The sequence below is a fragment of the Pinus tabuliformis genome, chromosome 8 (assembly GCF_031772625.1).
Source record: "Pinus tabuliformis cultivar Carrire ecotype Pingquan chromosome 8, CPIR1, whole genome shotgun sequence".
NCBI classification, from domain to species: Eukaryota; Viridiplantae; Streptophyta; class Pinopsida; order Pinales; family Pinaceae; genus Pinus; species Pinus tabuliformis.
In genome coordinates, this window is record NC_142294.1 from 1,874,166,817 (window position 1) to 1,874,178,549 (window position 11,733).

Genomic DNA, 11,733 nt, shown 5'->3' on the forward strand with positions numbered 1-11,733 from the left:
AATCTCCTAAAATCTTCTTCAAATAGGTCAACTTGGTATTTTTGTTATAACTTTTCTTCTAAGATGTTTCAAAACGTGAAATTCGGAAGATACAAATATAAGATATTAATGTACCTATAGTTAAAATTTTAGATCTTTATTCACCATGATTTCAGAGATATGGTCTGAGGAAATTAGGCATCCAACATGCTCATAAAATCTACTTCAAACATGTAAGCTTCATATTTTTTCTGTAACTTTATTTCCATGATATTTTAGATTGTGAAATTTGGAGGAGATAGAAGAGAAATCTCAAGGTACATGTGGTGGAAATTTCAAACCTTGTTCCACTATAATTTCGGAGATATGATTTAAGGAAGTTAGTCTTCTTGAATGCTCCTGAAACATGTTTCAAACATGCCAACATGTAATTTTTTGTATAATTTTCATTTTGAGATGTTTTAGACTATGAAAATTGGAGGGGACAAAGAAGATATCACTAAATACCTTTGGTAGAAATTTCATAGCCAAATTTGTGAAATTAGATATGTGGAATGTTATGCAAGTTTGTTCTCAAGAAGAAGATGAAAGCAACATGTTTTAAGAGAAACAAACTTGATGAAGGAAGAAGCAATAGGTAGAGTTGGTGAAGCCAAAAGCAACTAACATACCTAATGAAGGTAGAAGTAGCAAGCAGACTTTGTGAAAGCAGAGGCAACTGACAGACATTGTCAAGTAGATTCAATGAAGTGGGTTGGTACCTACGAATATTTATAACAATGGGATTGGTGTCTCATGTAGGTTGGTGCGTACAAATATTACAACAATGGGCATTGGTTTCTCTTGTAGGTTGGTTCGTAAAAGATTATTCATATAAAAAGTTTTGTAGTTTTCATACATAAGGGTTTCCATGTATATATTGTATTATTTGTTCAATTTATGAGATTGATGTTTTAATGCTGAGGAGGACGTACAACATTTATTGTTGTCCTATTTGCTGTAATTTCCAGATTGCTGTGAGGCACGGGAAAAGAGATAAGTTGTAAATTTGCTTGCTGAATATTTCTCACTGTAAAAAGGCAATTTTCAGAAATAAAGAAGAGCTCTCGAATTGGTTTTCCCCAAGAGTTGTAGGGGGTTTTTCCAAGGTCACATTGACCAAAAATCTCAGTGTTTAAATGTATTTTAATGGTTGTTTATTACTGCTGATTTTTATTTTTGCAATTTCCAGCATTCTGTAAAATTTCCAGAATTTGTGTTTTCAACAATATTTATTTTTTCAGCTTGTTAAATGTATGGTTATGGGAAAGGGCATTTAACTACATGAGAGAAATAAGGAGAAACTGAAAACCGAGGTGGGAAAACAGAAATTTCTACACTGCTCCACATGATACCAGTATCCATTTATCAATTTTTTTAGCCAGTGAGACAAGATTCTCAAAATGGGAGGTGGATGCGCTGCTTCGTCGTCGTGTAGCCGCTGACGTGGCATCTTTCTCCTTGACTTCGTCATCTCTTTATAGTTTAGTCCAATCGCTCCCTAGCATGGTTATCATGGATGAAATTGGAGACTATGTACATTGATCACTTGAAGCTACATGTATGGCATGAAGCAACTCCTTTGTTGGCATGTATTATGCTACTGCAGAATATGCTCGAAGAGAAAGGGATTGGGCTGAGGAGGCTTTGGACTTAGGACCACTTTTCTATCTACTCTCCCTTCTTCATTCTCATTTTGCTGCACACATTCCTAGTTGCAGTGAAGGGTAGGGGTCACTTGCTATCAACGAGAACAAAAGAAGTTCCTGAAATCATCAAGTGCATGATGCATCTTTCATTATAAATAATATATTGTATGCTACTATTCATCCCTGAGGCCAAAAAATGGGTTTTAATGTCACCTTATAGAATAATACCTTTTGACGAAAAATATGAGCGAGGAGCTTCGAGAAAACTAGTGTTTCTTAAACTTTACAAAGCTAGAGAGTACATGTAGAGGCAAATAAAGATGGCCATGGATGCCCAAAACGAAATAGTCTCATGGAATATTAAACGTGGGTTTTAATGTCACTATATCACTTGTATAGCGAGTACATGTAGAGTCAAATAAAGATGGCCATGGCTGCCAAAAACAAAATAGTCTCACGAAATATTAAACATTTTATAGCATAGAGCATTAGTTAATTTTTTATAATATTTTATAGCATAGAGTATTAGTTAATTAGTTAACATTGTTTCCGGCTTTAATTCAATTGCTTATGTTATGCTTGTTTTCAATATTTCTGGCTATTTGTGCACTATCAATGCATGATCATCTGTTCAAATTTGAATTCGCCCGTACTGATGAAGAAAAAAAAAAAAAAAAAATGAATTCGCCAATCACACGTGATGAGGTTAAAGAGAAAATAGAATTCAGAAATGCGGACAAAACTCTATGTCACATTGCAATTTAAAATCAAACTCCTGCACCATAAAATGAAAAACAAAACTTGCAGACAAGCTTAAATGATAGTTTCCATTTTTTTTCCGTTTCCTTGTTAATCTTGCTATACGATATGTGGAGAGATTTTCACTTAAAAGATTTAAAGTTTGTTACCTGATCATCGACACCAAAGGGCTTCCAGCTGTAATGACATTCCAGTCTTGTAAGAAGATTCTGAACCAGGTTTTGCATTTCTTTTCCCACTGATGGACTTTTCTACGACATGATTCAAAACAGAACCATACTCTATATGCTCTGAAAAACAGTCCTGTACGATATTAACATTTCTACGACATGATTCAAAACAGAACCATACTCTATATGCTCTGAAAAACAGTCCTGTACGATATTAACATAAGGTTTTTCGTATTTTTGCATTGTCAAATGAAGAAACTTCAAAATGGTATCAGAATTACCAATACAAGCTCTGTCCTCTCTTGAACTAAAAAGTTGCCTGCACAATTTTCACGGCCAACTGCTTCAACAAGTCCTACATCCCTCACTAAAGGATTTCCAAATGTTATACAAAAAGAGAACTTTGCCTGGGGCATCTTTAGGTGAATTGCTGATTCCTTGAATATTTTACAATCAAATAAACATGGGGTATTTGATGGTCCACATGTCCATCTGGTTACCGAATATTCAGGGAATCAGCAATGACTCTGCCTTAACCTCTTTTACAGTGCCCATAGTGCGGTCAAAGTTGCAACTGCCCCTCCTAAGGAATGATCCACAAATGCAATGGGTTTGAGCTTCCTTTGTTTTGAATCCGTATAAATCTGCATCTGTTTGGTCATGAAATACATCAACATAATCTTTACTATTTTCCCCTTCTCAAAAATTTCATCTCTAACAAGAAGTAATCACTCGTTACGAAACTTTGAAAGATAAATTAATTTACCTGTTCTTGGAAATCTGTATTCTCCGTAATATCGGGAACAACTTAAGAGCTCCCTGATGGACGAGAGCTGGTTGATCATCATTACCCTTGAGGCAACCAGAGCAGACTTTCTTGTCAGTTTGTATATTCCCCTCTCCATATTTGCTCTCTTCGACAAAAGGCGCGCCAGCATCTTGACTCAAACAGATTGAACACCGAAAACAAACATAAATTCACCCAAAAATCCGATCCAACTTCAACTAAGCTCTATATTGCCCATTCCAAAAATTCAAAATTTCCCCAAAACCACATCAAACAACAATAAAATGCAATCTGTTATCTTCTTGAAAAAATATCGTTATCTTCCATTTAAAATATACACACAATAATTTCAAATTCGACACAGGCAAAAACTGAAATGATTTTACAAGTTAATCCTTCCCCCAAAACCACATTAAAAAACAATAAAATGCATCATATTCTTCACCTGCGACTAGCAATCCATTTAAAATATACAAAAAAATAATTTAAAAATTGACAGGGAAGCATTTATCAAAATATAAAGAAAACAATCATATTTTGCAAAAGCGAAATTTCCGAGCTCATTCTTACAGCGGTGTAGACGATTCCGCTTCCATTTGACCTGCTGTTGCTTCACAATGCTTCTGGAGTTTACTTATAATGCATCCAGTGGTGTCTTTAAGAGTAGGAGAAGAGAAGGAGCCGAGCAATATCCCGGAAAATCAATGGAATGAGGTATGCGATGGGCTACGGAGTGAGGAAATTGTGGTTGTCAATACCCGGAAAATTAATGGAAAGAGGAAATTGTGGTTGTTCATGCCTTGGTTTTAAGGGAACCATAATTTCCCGGCACCTTGCAGCCTTGTAGATCGCCTTCCCGGAAGCATAGTGCCATTAATGGGGGCCATCGCGAACGCGTTCCCGGAAACATAGCGCCATTAATGGGGGCCATCGCGAACGTCAGGCGAAGGTCCCTTCCATCTATCATTCACCACTTTCAAAGAAATTTCCGGATTGTTTCCCGCCCTTTCGGGGAAAAAACATTTAGTTTGAAAGATAGCTTGTGTGAAATTGGAAAAAGACGGCTTCATGAAATTTGAAGATAACTTCCTGAATTGAAATTTATTAATTATTAATGAGGATGTGGTGCATAATTTATTAATAGTTGTGAAGGGTTGAGATGACATCGTTTTAGGGATTTGAATTTAGATTTTAATTAGTATGATTAAATAATGAAATATTGTTGAACAATTATTTATATTATGCGCTTTCATTACTATATTGAAATACAAAGTCTTTAATGGACCAGGTAGTCATTAAGTATTCAATTTTTTCTTTAAAAATGGAGGTTAGTGGGTGTAGAGGTGTTTAAAAAATGGAGGTTAGTGGGTGTAGAGGTGTTTTCTGAAAAAGAGATATAATATTATGTATTTTTTAATGTAAATTTTTAATTAAATTATTAATCCAAAATTATTAAATCTAATAATATCAATATTATAACATATTAATATTAATATTAGATTTAATAATAATAATAATATTAATCTTTTAATATTAATATTAAATTTAATGATGTTTTTTATATGGCAAGATAACAAAATTTATAGTAACACTACATTGAATTAATATTTCAAATATTACAATTTTTACTTGGAAATTTTTATGTCTTTAAAGATTTAAATATATCCATAAAATATGGATTTTCTTTTTTGAAGAATCTTTAGCGAAAATCACATAGAAAAACTTTTGTCGACGCGTTTCCAACCAACCATTGTGGTTCATCGTCAAGACAAGTTTCCAACCAACCATTGTGGTTCATCGTCAAGACAAGTTGAATGAGCAGATCTCACTTAGCACATTAAATAGATAAGGCAGAGTATCCCATGACACTCTACCCTATCTATTTAATGTGCTAAGTGAGATCTGCTCATTCAACTTGTCCTCACGATGAACCACACTGGTTGGTTCGAAACGCGTCGACAAAAGATTTTTCTATGTGATTTTCGCCGAAGATTCTTCAAAAAATTGATATGGATCACAGAAGTCTCAATTCAATAATGGATTTTCTTTTTAAAAATCATTTTACAAATATTTAATTAAAAGAAATATTAAAATATTTTGGAGCATGATTTTCGATTCTTTATATTGAATTATCTTGTAGTTTTTTTTATGTTTATGGTTATTTTCATTTTTGTTTTGGGTAGGCATTAGTTTTTTTTATGTTTATGGTTATTTTCATTTTTGTTGTGGGCCACATTAGTTTTTTTATTATTATTTTATTTGAGTTGTGACATACTTAAACATCTCCTTCACAGTGGGTTGTAGAATGCGGGGCCATAACAATAAAAAAAAAATGAAAATTAAATAAAATAGTAAAATTAAGGTAAAACAGTGAATTTATATATCTTAACTACTAGTAAATTGACTGTTTTACCTTTTATTTTAATCATTAATTTTACTATTTTATTTAATTTTCATTTTTTATTGTTATCGCCCCGCATTCTACAACCCATTTGAAAATTAAATAAAATAGTAAAATTAAGGTAAAACAGTGAATTTATATATCTTAACTACTAGTAAATTGACTGTTTTACCTTTTATTTTAATCATTAATTTTACTATTTTATTTAATTTTCATTTTTTATTGTTATCGCCCCGCATTCTACAACCCATTATATATATATGTGTGTGTGTGTGTAGATATGTGTGTGTGTGTGTAGATAGATAGATAGATAGATAGATAGATCTTGACTGTGTATTTCTGGGGGCACTTATATATTTGCGGAGGGAGGTGCTCTACATGGGTAGATCTCACGTAAAAACGTACACATTTAAAGGTATGGTAAATAAATAAAACCTCTACTCGAAAAAGAGATTTTATTTAGGTGAATCCTAGGGGACAAATAATTTTTAATACCATGGGTCAAATACCATATTTATAAAAGAGGTATGATAAATAAATAAATATAAAAGAGGTGTGATAAATAAACAAAAACATATCAAATAGGATTAGAAATCAATATCTAATTATATACCAAGCCTATGGGCTAAATACCATGGTAAATAAAAGAGATATGATAAATAAATAAAAATATAAATAAACAAGAGGTATGGTAAATAAATAAAGCATTTTTTTATATTTACTCCATAAACCTCTTTACACTTACTAACACTAAAAAAAGGTTTTATTTAGGCGAAGCCTATGGGCCAAACTATTATTAATACCATGCCAAAAAAAATACTATTAACCATAATATTAATGTTAAAAGATTATTATTATTGTTATTATTATGAAATCTAATATTCATATTAATATATCATAATATTAATATTATTAAATTTAATAACTTTGTTTTGATTCAATATTAAATTTTTTTATTATAATATATATTAATATATCATGATATATATTAACTCTATATATATGGGAGGGAAGAAAAAAGACACAGAGTGTTACAGGTGTAGAGATAGGGGAGTGACAAGGGAGAGATAGAGATAAAATGAAGGAGAGGGGAGAGGAGAAATGAAGAGGGAGAGAGGGAGAGAGGTGAGAGAGGTAGAGAAGGGTGAGAGAGATAGAGAGATGGAGGGGGGAGAGATAGGAGAGAGGGAGGGATATAGTGAGGGGATTGGATGGGGGAGAGAGAGAGAGAGATACGAGGGAAGAGAGATAAATGTAGGAGAGAAAGGGTGAGAGAGGAAGGATGAGAGAGGGGAGGAGAGAGGCAGGGATAGAGGGAGGGAAGAAGATAGACATAGAGAGTGAGAAGTGGAGAGAGAGAGGAAGTGACAAGGGAGATATGGAGAGAAAGAGTGTATGTTTAGGGGTGAGATAAAGAGATAAAGAAGGAGAGATAGAGGGGGGGGGGATAAGCAGATAGAAGGAGAGAGGGAGGGATATAGTAACATATAGAGAGAGAGAGAGAGATGGGGGGAAAGAGAGGATTAGAGGGAAGAGAGAGAGGATTGGAGGGAAGAGAGAGAGAGAGAGAGATAATACTTGAGAGAGAAGGAGAGTGGTGGGGGAAGAGAGAGGATTAGAGGGGGGAGAGAGAGAGAGAGAGATGGGGGAAGAGAGAGGGAGGTAGGAGAGAAAGGGAGAGAGAGGAAGTACGAGAGAGTAGATTTGAGAGAGAGGAGGAGAGAGGGATGGATAGCGAGATGGATTTGGAGGGGGAGAGAGGGAGGGAAGAAGAAATACATAGAGAGTGAGAAGTGGAGAGAGAGGGAGTGACAAGGGAGAGATGGAGAGAGAGTGTGTATTTCTGGGGGTGAGACAAAGAGACAAAGAAGTAGCAAATATTCCTAGTTTGATTGATTGCTTCTCTATGGTTTCATATCAATTGTGTACTTAGAATTTCTAGTTTGGTGATGAGTTTTTATAGAGAAAATAAGCTACAGATAAACAAACCCTCTCACTAAGCTTATTATAATCAATGATATACCATAATATAGACCACTATGGATTCCACCTAGAGCTAATGCACACAAACAAACTATGCTAAGGTAAATGAGAAAGAGGATAACTTACCTATTCCTAAAGGTTATACAATTGTATCTTTTGGAAGATTTCTTGAGACCCGCCTTTTATGCAGCCTTTTACACCTGTGACTTATGAACAAGACATTCAACAACCTTTATCAAATCCTATGGCATATAAAAATAGGGTTGCATGTAACAAATCTCAGGGTGACATCACTTCTCAGAAGCTTCAAGCTTTGTATCCCTTGCAATATGTATGATCCTGCACCACAATTGTTTCGCTTGGTTGTTGATCATGAAGTGGGAACCATAAAGAATTTTACTAGGGAATTACATAAGAGAATGTAAAGAGGGAAACTCTTGCAATATCATAGGAAAATGTATAATCTCCATTTAAGTTCCCCTAAAGGGTTCCCATCTTCATGAGAGTATTTTCACCTTGGATGATTTTTGCATGAAGGTTATCATAACTCTCTCTCACACCATCATTAGCAAGGTTTTGGAGATTTCATCATTGTGAAATTTTGATTTTTGAAGGGCCCATTTGACTGTTGGTTGCTTGTTGATTTATTAAGATGCACTCTATGGTTTTGTCTAGCTATCCCAGGATATTTTTCCCGTCTAAAACACATCTTTCACTATGACTGGCTACTATATTCACTGCTCTCATAGCTAGTAAGGAATTCCTATTAAGATTCAGGAATCACCAACCATAAGGTAGTCATTGTCTGCACTAGATGATACAAACATAGTGATTAAGACTAACACATTAGGTTAAAATGTGTGGACATTTAGAGATTAAAGTCACTGAAAAAAAAATATCCCTTTTAATTTTAATCCCGTTTTGATATAAACTTTAGACCCTTTACTTGTTGGGTTGGATGGATCTCACTTTGGTAACACATTCTATTTTTTGAGTATTTCTCACATGATGTAAGTCGCAGTGGGTCATCCACCATAGCAAGACCTATTCCTGCTTCACTTAATGGGTTAAAAGGAACCAAAATTTCTTATTCCATTCCACCAATCAATGTGAAGTCACTCCCATGTATATGCCTGCAAGTGGATGAGGTCTCACCGTAGGTATGTTGATGGGTTTGCAAAACCTTTGAAGGTTATGCAAGGAGAAAAGGGAAATGAAGAAAGATCTGGTTCAAAGTAATCTAACCCAAACCAATGTAGTTTCCATATGTAAGATGCAAACTCATTAAATCGAAATACTTTCAGAAGCCCCCACTGCACATATTAACATATTCTAGCATCTAAAAAAAGTGCCAGTCTCATATATTATACATTCTTGATAGAAAAGTAATTATTCAACACATCTTCATCGAGTACACAACAAACTAACTCCAACATAAAATAGTTAAAGGAACATGGTTCATCCATTTGTGAAGTGATAATTATTTACAACACAAAATTTTTACATAGACAATAGCCAAAAACCTCACACAAGCTTCATAACACATTCATTTATTCCTCCCATTGACATAAAGCATGTAAACAACAAAACTATGAATCTTGAACAAAACCTTCGAATAAATCATATTTATATTAAATATAAAAATGACAAATATACAACAACTCCATATGTCTAATTGCAGGAACTCAAGCTATGATTATTCATATAGTACCAATCTGGCCAATTTCTTTACAATACACAAAGTAGCAAATAACAACATATTAACATGATATCAAAGCCTCAATACAATTATCTCCATACCCAAACAATAGATGAAAACAATATCAGATAACAAAGCAAGACCATAATAGCATTGAACATAACAAAATGAAATAACATTGAGAAAAATAGAACAAAATATGAGTGGAACAGAACATTAACTAGTTGAACCCTCAATCATCAACTTCTTCTTTTATAGTCTTGGTCTTCAATACTCAGCTTCAGGGAATCTCCAACTATCTCACCTTGTTGAGTTGTCCTCATATTTTCAAAGCCTCAACCATTTGTCAACCCATACGTAGTTGAATCACTACCTTTACCCATATCTAACCAACTTGCATAGTTGGCAAACACACTATCAGTTGAGGAATATTTCAATTACCACACAGTGATCTTCAACCTCCATCACACATCTGTGTGGTTTATCGAACATTTTCATAGTGTGTTGTGTGTGGTGTCACCCACCCTTTCCGCAATCTCCCCATACTTAGCAAAATTTCAAAAATTTCCCCTCATTTCTTCTTAACCCCAATAGTCACCCAACACCCATCACACATTTGTGCGGTTTATCGAACATTTGCATAGTGTGTTTGTGTGGTGTCACCCACTCTTTCCGCAATCTCCCCATACTTAGCAAAATTTCAAAAATTTCCCCTCATTTCTTCTTAACCCCAATAGTCCCCCAACACTATTTGTGGTTTGTCCTTGAGCCACTCTATCATTGTTGTGCTCCAAGGGAAGGGAAGACTTTAGCAATCTTTGCGACAAATTTCTCAAACAAATCTTTGGCCTTGTGTGTGATAGTCTTGGATGCTTCCACTATTCCAATGATATTTACAGTAGCCTCTGCAAACATATGAGTAACTTGGAACAAGCATTATATTATGTACCATAAAAATATCATCTTCATATGTAAGTTGCAACTCCCTGGCCTTTTATGTCAATTGTTTAAAACTTTTAAATTAATTCAAAATTACAATTTACACTTTATTACCATCACAATTTTATATAAAATTAAAAAATTCAATAATATTTTTATAAAAATATTAAAAAAAATCTCAAAATAATAAAATCATATAAAAATGACATATTATCCACTCTATTTCTATACTTTACCATTTCAAAATGACACCTCTCAACATACACAAGGAAAATCTTTTTTTGGTAGGAGGGAATAATATTTTGTTTACCATATGGGTTTGAGAAATATTAACCATTATTTAAAAAGTTAGTATTTCTCAAACCCATCAACCATCCCATGTCCAACTTTAAGGATATCTATTATACAATCATGAAATTTAATTGTGTTTGCTAACTTGAACTGAACTTCACAGTAATAATTTAATTTGTGTTATTGATTTGGGATGAGCAGTAATAACACAAATTTATAATCGATTTAATTATGTGTTATTGATTTGGGATGAGCAACAATAACACAAATTTATAATCGAGTTAAGGACGATTTACTATTATAGTTTCGGATTGTGTTAAAATGTTTTTCTTTGTTCATAGATTTATAATTGAGTTAAGCACGATTTACTATTATAGCTTGGGATTGTCTTAAAATGCTTTTCTTTGTCCAATTCTCTTTGTGTCATTCTAATGCTTTTCTTTGTCCAATTCTTTTTGTGATTTGAACTCAACACATTTGGCTCTAATACCACTTGTTGGAATTACGATTAATGTTACACCAAAACCCGCAGGTATTACTAAATGGATGCATCGCTAGAGTTAATGAATCTAGCAGAGGCGGTTAAGCACATGTCATGAAACACATGGGGAGCGTTGGTTTATCCAATGTCCAAGATTAAAATGTCATAGTTGGCTATCGAAATTGTCAAAAGGGGTGGCAACTCCACAGTAAAGTGACTATGTTGGGTTGGGGTCAAAAATCTTGCCAAGGCCTGGGTCGCCCAAAATATGGCCATCATTTTGTCCCCTCTCTCCCATACCACTTCTTACTCGCCCATGTTGATGATGGATTAATAGGTGATATGCACTGTAAATACCTTGTAAACAAGTTTTTACCTCGAGTTCCACTAGATATCAACAGAAATAGAGCCCTAGGTCGCCTCACTCACACAAAAATGCCCAGGAAAACTTGAGAGATGAGGCATTATGCCTTCACATGATCCCTGAGAAAATGACCCAAACCCACCAAGAAATAGACAGGTCACAAAACAAGCACCACCCAGAGGGCAATGATAT

The 11,733-nt window shown here is 34.2% G+C and overlaps 1 long non-coding RNA gene across 1 annotated transcript; it reads right to left on the reverse strand.

Moving 5' to 3' along the window:
• Positions 1–2,835: 2,835 nt before the first annotated feature.
• On the reverse strand, positions 2,836–4,269 carry LOC149243843 (uncharacterized). The gene is made up of 3 exons (XR_016245806.1): positions 3,954–4,269; positions 3,363–3,534; positions 2,836–3,246 (listed from the first exon to the last, which is right to left on the reverse strand). It is a non-coding gene; the product is annotated as an uncharacterized LOC149243843 (long non-coding RNA).
• Between the last annotated feature and the right edge of the window lie 7,464 nt (positions 4,270–11,733).